Source organism: Corvus moneduloides, chromosome 2, assembly GCF_009650955.1.
Source record: "Corvus moneduloides isolate bCorMon1 chromosome 2, bCorMon1.pri, whole genome shotgun sequence".
Classification (NCBI taxonomy): domain Eukaryota; kingdom Metazoa; phylum Chordata; class Aves; order Passeriformes; family Corvidae; genus Corvus; species Corvus moneduloides.
The window spans coordinates 117,960,755-117,973,710 of record NC_045477.1 but is presented as its reverse complement, the minus strand read 5'-3'; the positions used below and the strand labels follow the sequence as shown (position 1 = coordinate 117,973,710).

Genomic DNA, 12,956 nt, shown 5'->3' with positions numbered 1-12,956 from the left:
GATCAGCCTGACCTCTTTGCGGTTCTACACTTTCAGTGTAGGAAATCCCCCTGTGAAAGTTTTAGGTGAACTTAGTTTTGCAGCCTATTTTCAACTAGCCCCAAGTGGAAGTTGAGGGTGTGAAATGCACAGCCCAGATAAGGCTTGAAAAGTCAGCAGAGCACTGACCCTCAGCTGGGTCTTTAGAACTTGCCCTCCCTCAAATGACTGAGCCCTTTCCTTTCCCTTTACCTTCGCCAGTGTTGTTGAGAGGGCTTGACAGTGCTCTGGATGAGGCACTACTCGAGTGACACCTCCCTGCTCCCAACACACATCCTTACTTCCCTTTTGAAATCCTGCTCTTTCCATTGACTAACACCCTGTGAAATACCTTCTGATGCCGTCTCACACCAGGTTGGTTTTTTTCCCCTGGGATGATCCAGACCCAGTAGCTGCTTCTGCAGGGATGGGGACAGGTTGCAGCTTCACAGTTGTGATCTGGTATCTCTGGGTAGCCACAGGAGCTGTTTCAGTCTCTGCACTGCCACAGACACAAAGCTCCTCTGCACAGTAGCCAGTGCCTGTGGCACATCTGCTTTGGCACCCTCCGAGCTCTTGGCTGGAATTGTCCACAAGTGATGAGGTTTTGAATCACCTAGATAACAACTGTTCTTTGGAAATCCAGGAAAAAGTGGGTTGGAGCACTACAGTGATAAAGTCTGTGCCACTGATTTTGGAAACACTGTTAAATATGTGTACTACACAGCAGCAAATTGCTAGCTGGGTGCATGATGTGCCTTGGAGTATAAAGGGCAGAAAGATGCACTGGTTGTTCCAGGCATGCCAAAAATCAAGGCGGTGTGTGAGTGGAAACCTCACAAACAAATATCAGCTAACAATTCTGAATCCTTGGGTATCTCCAGGAATGTCAGAGAACCAATGTAATTTATGAGGCCATCCATAACTGAGCAGATGGTTATGGCTATGCCGTGTCAGGGCCAGCCTCCTCAAATGTTTCTCTGTTCACAGTTCCTAGAGTCATGACATAAACATTTCACATCCAAGTTCTGATCATTTTTAAACTGGTTACTCTCAAGCTCCTCTGACAGTCTCTGCTTTAGTGATCTCTTAAGGTGCAAATACACCCAAATCAGAGACAGGATCTGAGCTTTCTCTCATGTCACACACATTGAGAACTGTAAATACCAGTGAATAGCCCTGTTTTCTGTGAGAGCAAGACATGTAAAGTATCAGATGAAGGAACCATTTCTATATATGTGAGAGATCATTGTTTATCTTTGGGTTTCTCTAATTAAGAATGCCTGCTGCACTCCCCTTAGAAAAGACTACCTCCTTTTATTTGGTTATTGCACAAAATGTTTAAAATCATAGGCCAAATACTTTATTATTTGTCCACGTGCAGGGTAGAGGCAGGACCATACTTGGCTATTCTCTCGTAGTATGCTGTGGATGTTTTGTTTGGATGGAAGGGATGCATACTTGCATGTCTCAAAGTATTTATCAGTGTGTTTCCATTACAGTCAAACCCTCCTAAAACACAATTCTATTCAATGTACAGCTGTTGTTGCTAGAGTAAACAATTGATTTTTCTGCTTTGCCATCAGATTCTAGGGAAGTAGACACTTCCAGGGAGATGTCTAACAAAGCTGTATGCAGGAGGATTTTTGTCATTTCAGCGTGCTACTTTCAGTCTAGACAGATGTAGCAACTGAGTGGATCTTCCTATGGCTCGCAGGAGGCGTTGTCCCTGAGCCAGCCCTGTTCCCACAGCTGGACTGTCTGAATTTACATCCTGTCTTGACACCAGTGCTTCACAAAAATCTATCTTTTCAATGTGCCCAAAGCTTGAGTTCTGAGTATTTGTGGTAACAGATGGCCAGACTTGGGCCTTCAGAAATGACTAAACTTGGAGTGAAAACTGCACAGAAACTTTGATTTGGAACAGCAGAATTCCTTCTCCAAATTGTCTTTGCTCACTGGTAAAAAGAGCTGATGTGTTCAATGAGAACTTGAGCTGAATTGATCCTTGATGGGAATGTGACAATTACCTACTGCTTACCCAAACTGTGTCTTGTAACTTCAGCTGGGGCAATGGAGAGGAGTGTTGGGTGGGACTTCTGTGCAACCTACTGCACCCCTAACTCTCAAAGGAAAAGGGGTGTGATGTCCTCAGACAGGAAAGTACCAAGTGCTAGTTGATTAGGTATGGCATTGTGCTTATTTTACAGGCAGCTGCCAAACATCTTGAAACCTCATTATAATGCAGGCAAAGTATTGTGTTTGGAGCTTTAGAGCATTATGGAATGGCATTAAACATTACAGCTGCCCTTTTCGTAGGCACAAATGTCCATTTGTGAGACTATATAAATGGAACAAGGTTATGTTTTTCCCTCCCCTTGCTGACAACTTTCCACAAACGTAACTAGTAATTATTAGGTGTGATTGGTCCTGTGCTTTAACTGACAGACATTAAACAAAGTAGTAGCTTATGGGTTCAGCACAAGGAAGAAAGGATTTGTAGAAAGCACTCAAGGTATGTAAAGTTTGTTACCTAATGTTGAAGCACTTTCTCAGAGCACTTGTGGAAATCTTCTCTAGATGTTAACATGCTGACCTCAGACTTGCAGTTCAAAGTCCTTACATTCCTGTCCTACTACCAGATGGGATTTGTAGAGCCTTGTTAAGTTTGTTTCTTTCTTTAAGGAACTCAAAGCTGACCTCGGTGCTTCTAGGACTGTTTTTTTAGAGGGCTGAACTAAGAGTGTTACATGCTGGCCTTTTTATGATCCTTCATTCAAGCTGTAAACTGTCATTTGGGAGATTGAGTTGGCAGCTGAACGGCAGTGAACACCTCACAGCAGCTCTGAAGCAGAACACAGATTTCAGAAATTGAAGCTATCCTATTTCTCTGCAGTTGTTCAGGGATGGCAAAATGTCTGGGCCTTGCAGTTCCCCAGGTTCTGGAGCCACCCGAGATGAAATACCTGCCCTGGCCCAACCAGGCTAAGACATGGGGTGTCTCTGATCCACCCCTTGCTGACAGGGAGTCAGTGGTGGTCTTGCCATGATTTGTGTTACCTCACTGAGCTCTGGTTCTTACAGCTGCTTTATCTCAAAATCCCTGCACCATGGGCTGCAAATGCAAGGTGGGTTGAAGCTGAAGTTAACACTAATACCTCCTGGAGATGACCCTTGACATGAGGACTGTTTCTGAGTGGAAACTTGTTCATGCCTCTCTCAATGCAGAAGAGTAAGAGAAAATAGGAACTAAGATAATAAAACTGAATTTTAACCAAGGATATCCTAAGTTAGATCCTTCTCTCCCTTCTGAGGTGTGGGATGCATCCGTAGTTGGTTTGAGGCAGGGACATGCTGCCGTGTCAAGCCAGCAAAGCTGCCCTGACTTAGATCAGCTCGTGTAGGTCACTCTGCATCTGAATTGAGTTGTTCAACTTCAGTGAAAGCAGTATTTGGTAAACACCTGTAATACAGTGGCTTCATTCCATGGCCACCATGCAAAAGGTAGCTGCAGTGAGGTTCTCAAAAGGTGAAGTTAACTGTGTGGAGGATAATCTTTGAGCACAGAAGTTTTCCCATGAGGAAATTCAAAGATCCCCTAGGTCCCTGAGACCTGCCATACAACCCTGGTAGCTCTTTAATTAGGTTATTTTGCTTTTTGGTTTGAGAATATGAAGGTTTGATCCAGGCACTTGTGCAGCTCTATCCTGGTTTTACTCAGCCAGGCACTGCATTCCTTGGCATTAATAGATCCCAAGTGTGGGCCCAAGCAATGTTTATGAAATCAGGCTTTCCCAGAGTACACTTCTAGGATGGATGACATCACTCTAGTACAAATCAACACACTCTTTTCTGCTTTTTCTGCTTCATTCCTCTGTGCTGAGTGAAGAAATGGGAGAGGATGTAGTAAAATATGTTAGAGCACAGGGACTTCCATGAGTCTTAGTCATGGATGAAATGAAATGCTGACCCCTGACACTCTAGCTTGGCACAGCTATCTTGTAGAGGTGACCTTTCCAGGAAAACCTTTTAGCCTTAAAGCTTTTAATTTCATGCCCCCCCTCCCCTTTCCCAGCAGAAGACTCAGCGAGTACAAGAGATGCAACAAAACATGGGAACCCCAGGGAGCTTTCACTCCCGTCCTCACATGTTGGTTCAGACTTTCTTGTCTAGAAAAATTCCTTCCTCATCTTAAACAAAAAATCAATCTGTAAAAGAGTGTGGATTTTGTTATAGGAGACAGTAGAAGCTCGAATAGATTCTACTCTATAGATCCTATCACTATGGGGCTTTAGATTCATTCAGGATCATACTTTGCTTTCAAAAATCTCTGAGAAATACAAGTAAAATGCTACTGATAGTCCTGCCAGCTGCCAGGAAAACTTAGCTTGCAGCCTGAGTCTTCAGAAGCATCGCTATGAGTGACTGAGTGAGGAGCACATGGGAGAGAATTAACCATGGAATGGCCCTTGCTGGATCTGAGGTAGGGCTGGAAAAGTGGTGACATTCCTGTTGCCATTTCTTCTCACCTCTTGGGTTTCTTAAATACTTCTGGGCATCTCCTTTTTCCCCCCCTCATCACTGCTATTGCTATTTAAAGAAAATGTCATCCTCTGGATAGTAAACTGCATTTGGGTAAGAGGAACAACCAAGTTTATGCTGGTCTACCTCAAGGAGGGAAATATATGGAGTTCTGTCTGCTCTTCCCTTTCCTGATGTCAAAATAAATCAGTCCTCTTTGGAGAAACAATGGGAAGGATCTGCTTGGCTCTAGCTCTGATCTCTAACTGTGATGACAGCAATCATTGGCCTGGCAAGAGTACTGATAAAGGAGCTGAAAGCAAATTTGCTTTTATAAAAAACTTCTGGTTCAGAACTTAAGCATGTGCCAATGTAGAACAGGGGGAGCTCAGATGTTAGAAGAGAAACGAGAGCTGGAGATCATACTTAAAGGCATGTAGTTGAGAAATGTGTTTGGACTCTACAACTAATTAACTATACTCATAAACTGATGGGAGGCAAAAAAAAAAAAAAAAAAAACACCAAGAAAGCAGCAGTCTCCTTCATCTCGTTTAGCCTGGTCTTTTCAGCTGTCTTGCAAGGAAATTGTAAGTGGAATAAAATAATATGGAAAATGGCATGGTAACATATGCACAAGGTCGTGTGAGAGGAAAATAAAGGCAAAACTAAGTTGTAGAAATAATTTTAAAAATTAGAACCCTCTAGATTATAACACATCATAGTTACCTAGATGAATAATCTGCCTGTTTTCTCTGTCCTTCCCATTTAATAAAGTTTCATTCTTCAACTACACCAAGCAGAAGCTGAATTACACCACTCACCAGTGTTCTTTTTTTATAGAAGTGAATTTGGAGTGAAACTTTGCGTAGGGGTGAGATGCAATTAATAACTCCACCTCAGCACATGGAATTTATGCCCATGCAATGCTACACTAAGACAATGGCATTCCTCCAGCCCCTGTTAGCACAGGCACCACACCTTGTTTTGGGTTTAGAATGTTCCTCAAAGTGCTGAGGTGCTGTTTTAAAAACTCATGGGCAGATGTGAACTGAAATCAATGATTGGAAGACTCTGAGGCTCAGGCTGCTGTGAAAAATATGACTGCAGGTACATTCACCACGTATACACATCCCCAAATGCCTCTGAAAATTCAGTGTTCAACAAGATACACTCAGTGAAGTGTGGTCACATCCAGCATGTGTGTTTATATTTAATGGATTGTAGCAGAAATGTATCTCATTGCTCAGAGGACAGTTTATATATATTTTTCTCTCCTCCCCTTATTCCTCTCACCTGTTGAACCAAAGCTCAGTCATTGACATGTGCAGGCAGTGTCCTGTCACCTTGATGTTTTGGTGGCTGTTTAGGAATGCTCAGCTTCCATAGGAGGCCATTGCTCTATAGGCTCCTCATCCTGAGAAGGAGGGAAGGCTGTAATGATGCCATGAAGATTTTTGCCTTTTCTTTTATACCTCTGTTATACCTTTTTACAACTTCTGTATTCTTAGCACTTTTTTCCTACATTCTTGGACTTGTTTGTTCAGGTAGGAGACTCAACATTTTAGAAGCTTCGTAGCCAGGGATCAGTGTGCCCCAGACCCCAAGGTCCTCTCCAGAACACATTCTGTAAGCTCAGATAGAACCATCCAGGGGAAGGTTCCTTGGGGAGGGGGGCTCACTCGAGCCTCTCATTGGGGAATCTTTGATAGATGTGCTAATTAGTAAAACCCATAATGTTATACCCGATGTTGGGGAGATAGACTCGGCGGGGTGCATCTCGATGCACATGACCTGGACGTGTACACCTAAGGATCCTTAAAGTAAATACAAAGGTAAAATCCCTTTTCCCTTCTAACCGTGTTTGACTCTTGATTTTAAGACCAGGAAAAGGCATCAGTAACACAGTTCAGACAAGGAACATGAGAGGGGTGTGAAAGACAAACCAGCTCAACTTTTTCAAAGGATTCTTAAGGGCTTATCATAGAAGCGTAGAATGGGGTGGAAGTGATGAAAGATCATCCTGTTCCAAACCCCTCTGCCAGGGGCAGGGACATCTTCCACCAGAGCAGGTTGCTCGGAGCCCCATCCAGCCTGGCCTGGATGCCTCCAGGGCTGGGACATCCACAGCTTTCCTGGGCAACCCAGTCCAGTGCCTCACCACCCTCACAGTAAAGAATTTCTTCCTTATGTGCCTCTACCCTTTTTCAGCTTAAAATCTTTGTCCTTTGTCCTGTCACTACAGGCCTTGGTAAAAAGTCTCTTTCTTAGCAGCCCCTGAAAGGCCCCTCTGAGGTCTCCATGGAGACTTCTCCAGGCTGAACAGCCTCAACTCTCTCAGCCTGTGTTCAGAGGAGAGATGTTCCAGCACTGGCCATTTTTGTGGACTTCTTCTGGATCTGCTCCTACATGTCTCTGTTTTATGTTAGCAGTAAGCTGTAGATGCCATTTACCATGGCAAGGTGGGAAAATCCAACAAGGCCCCTAAAGAGTTGACTGGACCTGTGTGTGTGGTTTGGTGGTGGTTTGATTATCTTAGTTTTTTGGGGTTTTTTAAAGAATATATAGGTTTTTTCTTTTGTAGAGTGAAATATTCTCCCACCCATCCCTCCCACACCCCCAACCACTGAGTGACTTCTCTGGAGATAAAATGTCCAGAACTGGTGACTGTTCTACCAAAAGATCAGTCTCCTGAATGTAGTATACACCCATACAATCTTTTTTTTTAGGACTTTCCCAACTGGGGAAAGTATATCAGAGACTTTTTGTAATGCTTATCTTGGTAAATATTTCAATAACCTGGTCTGTATTACAAGAAGAGCCCTCGGAGCTGAAAATTTCTTATCACCTCCTTGCCCTTTCCAGAAATAGATAAATAATTTCTCTAGAATGAAAAATCTGTGCTGATCTTCACCTTTGCACTACTTCCCCTTGCATTATCAAGATAAACTCCAAATAATGGCAAGCTTCTTAACTGAATGAGAACTGAAATCTATAGCCATGTCATTTCACTTCTTCCTCAGGATTCACTTTTAGTCAAATGGTGAAACACTTCTATTTAGCTTTCAAAAAGGCAAAATTATCTGGCATGAGCTGGCTCTTGAGGAGGGGGTCTGAGTTCCAGAGTCACATGGAGGAGGTGTGAGAAATTGGACTTTTTGGCATCTGTTGCTCTGTACTTTTTCCAGGTGTCTCTCTCCTACCTTCCTCTGTCCCTGCATTAATTTGGTGGGTACAGTCTCCTCTCAAGGAAGGGACAAGCAATCAAGAGGAAAATTAGATTTTAAGACTGGAAAGAACTTTTAAATGCCCTCCCATACTGGCACATACATCTATGGCTGTGTAGTTTTTGTGGGGTTTGTTTGTTTGTTTTAATTTGTCTGAAATTTGCAACAAGTTTGTCTGAAACCTACTTGTGCAACAGAAGTTGGTTCTCTCTCTTTTTTTTTTTTTTCCCCGAAGTTTACCACCACTTGTAACAGAAGCCACAGTGACTCAGCTTGCGAAAACCCCTCCTGTGCAGTTGTTTGCCCTCTTTCTTGTCATTCTTACACTTGACTTCTTCACTACCTGCAGCCTGGATCTCGGGTTCTGTTGTGTATGTGCTGCTCAGTACCCTGGGACCCCTTTTCCTTCCTCTTTAGCTGCTCTTACTCTCTGCCCATTTGTGAACAATGACCATTCAGAACCTGAGAAGTTACCTAACTTCCCTTTTGGTGTGGCTACTATGCTGAATGTCTTGAGCCTTTGCTCTTGCTCAGGTGGCATTTTGAGGCAGCAAGTGTGATTTGATTGTTTTCAGCCTAGTGTTCGTCCTCTGAACGTCACTAAACTGAAACTCCCTGTTCAGTCACTTCTGTCAGTGTGTCACTTTAATGACTAAGGAAAAGCAAAAAGAGCAGAAATAAAGGCAAAACGGTACTCAGTGAGAAAATTAGTTGGAAATGCCTTTAGTTTTAGGGGTAACCTCACTTTCTACTTTGCAGTCTAAGCACACCCCCGCTGGGAGCCAGTACAGGGGAGAGGGGTTACACAGCTGGGAACCACCTCAATCTGTAGCTTTTCCTCCCCAGCAAACTGTCGCTTATGACAAGGAAAAAAACCAAACCCCACGCCAAATCCAGATTGTTTCATTTTTCCCATGGCTGCATTGTCTGAAGCAAGTGTAAAAGATCTTAGCCAAAACCCATAGCCCAAATACTGCAAATTTAGCACTCTCTCATGCAAGACAGAAAACTTGATCTCTTGCTTACCTTTGTGGAATCTCTCTATTCCCTCTGCGTGTGCTGAGATCCAAACGTGCTGCAGCAAGGAGCTGCTGCTGTGAACGAGGAAGTGCTGGAACAGGGCAGGATGTGTGAGCAGTGACTCAAAAATCAGGGGCTGTTTCTCCAACCAAGCTGAGAAATAAAAGGAGTTTTGTTGGCTCTCGCTGTAGCGTGTTCAGGTGACGTAAGGGTTTGCAAACTACCACTTTACCACTTCCACTTTAGAAGAAGCTCAGGAGCATCCACCTTTGATCTTTTCCCAGAATTTAGCTATTTATGATAATGCAGCATTCAGGTATTGCAGTTCTTTCTTGCCTACCTTTTTTCCTACAATTAAACATTTCTTTGTATGAATATGCTACTTGAAAATGTTCAGAACAAGGATTTTGCCAATGTTTCTGAAACAACTCTTGTCTCAGCTTTAGCAGGCACTTGAGACTTTTCTTAGTTCTTTCTATTGAGAAAAGAAAATAATTTAAAGACTCTCATCTTACAATTAGTTTTGACTGATGTTCATGTATTTGGTTTCCTGCACAGCTGAGCACAGAGGCTACCACTTGCAGTTTCTAAGCATGCCTTTCCAAACTCTACATGCCAAAAAAAGCTGTTTCTTTTATTTGCTCTGCAGTCAAGCACTGCTTTTCCCCTGGCTCTCTGCTTTTGATGTGCAGGTACTGAGCAATATTTACCCCTTATGTTTTCAGCCAGCCATGGCAGAAGCCTTTCTTTTTCTCCTGGAGAGCTGTTGCATCTCGCTGAGCTATGGGCTCAGTTGTGCGTCTGGCATGGTCTGCTGTGGCATTTCATAAAGGAATTTAAGTTTTTCTTTCAATGGGCATTTCCTGCCAAGGTCATTGCTTCACTAGTGTGGGTTTTTTTGCCCATAGTTGCATAATTGCACAATTCAGCAGTTGTGGAAAAATATATTTGGTGGATTCTATCCAACACTTATTCAAACTGCCAGTTTCTGGGTAGTGTCTCTTGCATTGAATCCTGACATCTCCCTTTGTTTACTTTATAGTTGTGTACACACACTTCTTAATGCACTGTTAGTGTTGAACTTCACCTTATATAAACATGCCATAAAAGGCATACTCATTGATTTGAATTATTATTTAAAAGTATTAAATAATACTTTTCCTGAAATATAAATAGTAGTATTACAACCACTGTTCCCATTAATCTCAGCTCCTCCTCTGCTTGGATTAAATAGAGATCTTGCTATTTAATCATGCTGGATGAATTTAAACATTAATATGTAACACTCATACAAAAAAAAAACCAAACAACTTAAAGTCTGATTTTTTTTTAAATTAAGATAGAAGTTAAATACTTGAAGAAAGTCTAGAAAGTCATATTTCATTATGCTAGAAAACAAACAAAGCCACCCACACTCTGCTTAATAGTTTCAAAAGTAACATTTGATAAATCATTCAGCTTCATGGTAGTATTTCAGCAATGTGTAGTGTCTCACTCAAATAGGGCTGTAATGGAGTTGCTCATTTTCTCCTGTGGCAATGATAATCCAGAGTATTTCCCGAGGCACTTCACTTTCGGAAGGCTTTGAATGCCTGATGCAACTCACACTTAGATGAGTGGAAGACACAGCAGAGGAAAAAACTTCAGAGTTTGTAGAAGTTATTTTCTCTCTAGCACTGAAACACAAAAGTGGAAGGCTTAAAACCATCTATGGCTGCACTAACGTTAAGAGAAAGTAATATTGCTGGGGTTTTTTCCCCTCGTGCTCTTCTGAGAGCTACTCTTCTGGAAGACCCTAATCCTACTCTGAGAGGTCCTCTCACAACAGCGGAAGTGCTGTCCAAGTTAATACAACTGTTGGAATCTGACTCAGAGGTGCCATGTCCAGATAAAAGAAAATCACTCCATAGCAAAGTTTCAGGATGTCTCAGTGTATCCTTAATGCTTCGTAGGCTAATTCCTTCTGCATGTGCTTCGAACAAACCTAAATTTAAACCATCAGCTGAGGTAATTCCCCTGTGTGTCCAATGATTTCAGTAGCCTTTTCCACTACCTTTCTTTAAAGTCCTGTGTCTTTAAATACAAGTTTTTCTTGTGTTTTGTCTTTGAGGTGCACTGTCTTGGTGATTAAGTACCACCTAGCAAAAAAAATCATGAGGATGGAAAGGCTACTGTGTTCCAGCTTTGTGCTTAGATACCCTCTGTGTCTTCCATTATTTTCTCACATTATTGCTGTCCTCCTATCTTGCAGGAGGAAGTAGCAGATATGGATCACTAACATGTTCTTCCAAAACCTCTCAGTGTACAAAAATGCAGGAGCCACAGACACCTGTGGTCATTTAATGGTCTGGAGTAAAGGCTGTGGTTCTGGCCATAGAGTTATTACTCAGTTTGATTTTCAGTGATAAATACAAAGGATCACACTGATCTGTAGTGAGTGCTCACCAGGATGAAGCTCTCCAGAGTGTGGTTGTGTGGTTGTGCTTTGGTTTGGAGTTGGTTTTGTTGGGGATATTTTTTTTCCAGGCTCATTGATGGCTTATGTCACAGATATTGTGATCGCTCAGTGTTCCACCATGCTATGCTGAGTGTAGTCAGACTTGAAAGAAAATGAGGACCTGGCAGCAGTGCAATACTGGCTTATAATTGTTTATCTTGACGGAAAGAATAGACTGAAAGAAATATTTCTTTCTTCCTTCCCTTCCTGTTCTTTCAACATTGTCCTATTCAACTTAGCATGGGTTGAGTGACCTGAAGGAGACTGCTGTTGTTATGGCTATACACTTTCAGAATCCAGTCATAACTTTTGCACAGTACCAGAGTGGTTGAAGTTGGAAGGGACCTCTGGAAGTGATCTGGTTCCACTCCCCTGCTCAAGCCAGGCCACTTACTTGATTTTCAGACAGAGCCTCCTGTGTGTGCCCATTTCCTCTGGTCCTGCCCCTGGGCGCTACTGAAGAGAGCCTGACTCTGTCCTCTTTGCACCCTCCCTGGAGGTATTTCCATACACTGATGAAATGCCACCTGAGCCTTCTCTGCCCCAGGCAGAACAGCCCCAGCTCTGTCAGCCTTTCCTTACAGAACACATTCTCCAGTCTCTTCATCATCTTTGTGGCTCTTCACTGCACTCTGTCTCCTTTAATGTATTTATTATATGGGAGAGCCCAGAACTCCAGGAGTGGCCTCATCAGCGCCGAGGAGAGGGAAGGGATCACCTCCCTCAATCTGCAGGGAGTATTTTGCCTAATGGAGCTCAGGATACCATTAACCTTTGCCACAAGGAGACAATGCTGACTTGGGTTCAATGTGGATCCTTTTTCTTTCTCTTTTTGAAGACAGGGGTGATGTTTGTTCTCCTCTAGTTCTCTGGCACTGCTCACAATTGCCATGATCCATCAAGGATTATCAAGAGTGGCCTTGCAATGGGATCTCCCAACTCCCTCAGTACTCATTGGTGCATCCCATCAAGACCCTGAATGGATCCAATTCCAAGTGGGTTTTTGCTTTCTTAACCGTGTTTCTGCATGCTCAGACAGTGTCTCTTTGTTCCTTCCATGTTACCTACCCTTGCTCCACCCTCTGCATGCTTTCTTCTGTGCCCGAGTTTTGCCAGGATCTCCTTGTTCATCCATGCAGGCCTCTTGGTATGTTTTTTTTTCTTGCTTCCTACACATTGCAACAAACCAAGCACAGAACAAAACTTTGTTGAGACAAGCTACCAAGTTGACAGAAATCTTTAAGCTGACTCATGTGTTATAGACCATTGCCTAATGTCTTGCTGGTTTTCAGTCCCTGGGGCTCCTCACTTTCGGTGTTTGGAGATGTTCAGATGATCAGGGCCTTGGTCATGCTGCTTTCAGGTTGTAGAAATGTGCTTTCTGCCCTCCATTTGCTATGTTTTGCATATTTGCTAAAAGGTTTCCAGCAGAAGCAAAATACAGCCTCCTTTTCCACAGGGCACAACTCCCTTGCTTTGTTACCAAACACAGTTGCCCACACATCTGCTAATTCAAACACAGTGAATCAGATACTTTCCACAGTCAGAGCCAGACTGTTTTCATCACCTACAAGTGAATTGATGGAAGAATGAATGGTTTATATACTTTAATTTCCTGTATCTGGAATACAAACTTGCATTCAGCTAAGTACTGGTGCAGACTGGACAAGGGATCT

The 12,956-nt window shown here is 42.9% G+C and overlaps 1 protein-coding gene across 2 annotated transcripts in view; it reads right to left on the bottom strand.

The window, feature by feature from the left end:
• LOC116440338 (myelin-oligodendrocyte glycoprotein-like) overlaps positions 1-9,574 on the bottom strand; it is a 33,861-nt gene extending 24,287 nt beyond the window's left edge. Inside the window, exons 1-3 of one of the 2 annotated variants that reach the window (XM_032100991.1) lie at positions 9,494-9,574; positions 8,790-8,936; positions 5,833-5,953 (exon numbers count right to left, since the gene is read on the bottom strand). The gene's annotated coding sequence lies outside the window, so the exon portion shown is untranslated. The remainder of the gene's footprint in view (positions 1-5,832; positions 5,954-8,789; positions 8,937-9,493) is intronic. The other variant, XM_032100990.1, reaches the window with a different exon arrangement.
• Positions 9,575-12,956: the final 3,382 nt, after the last annotated feature.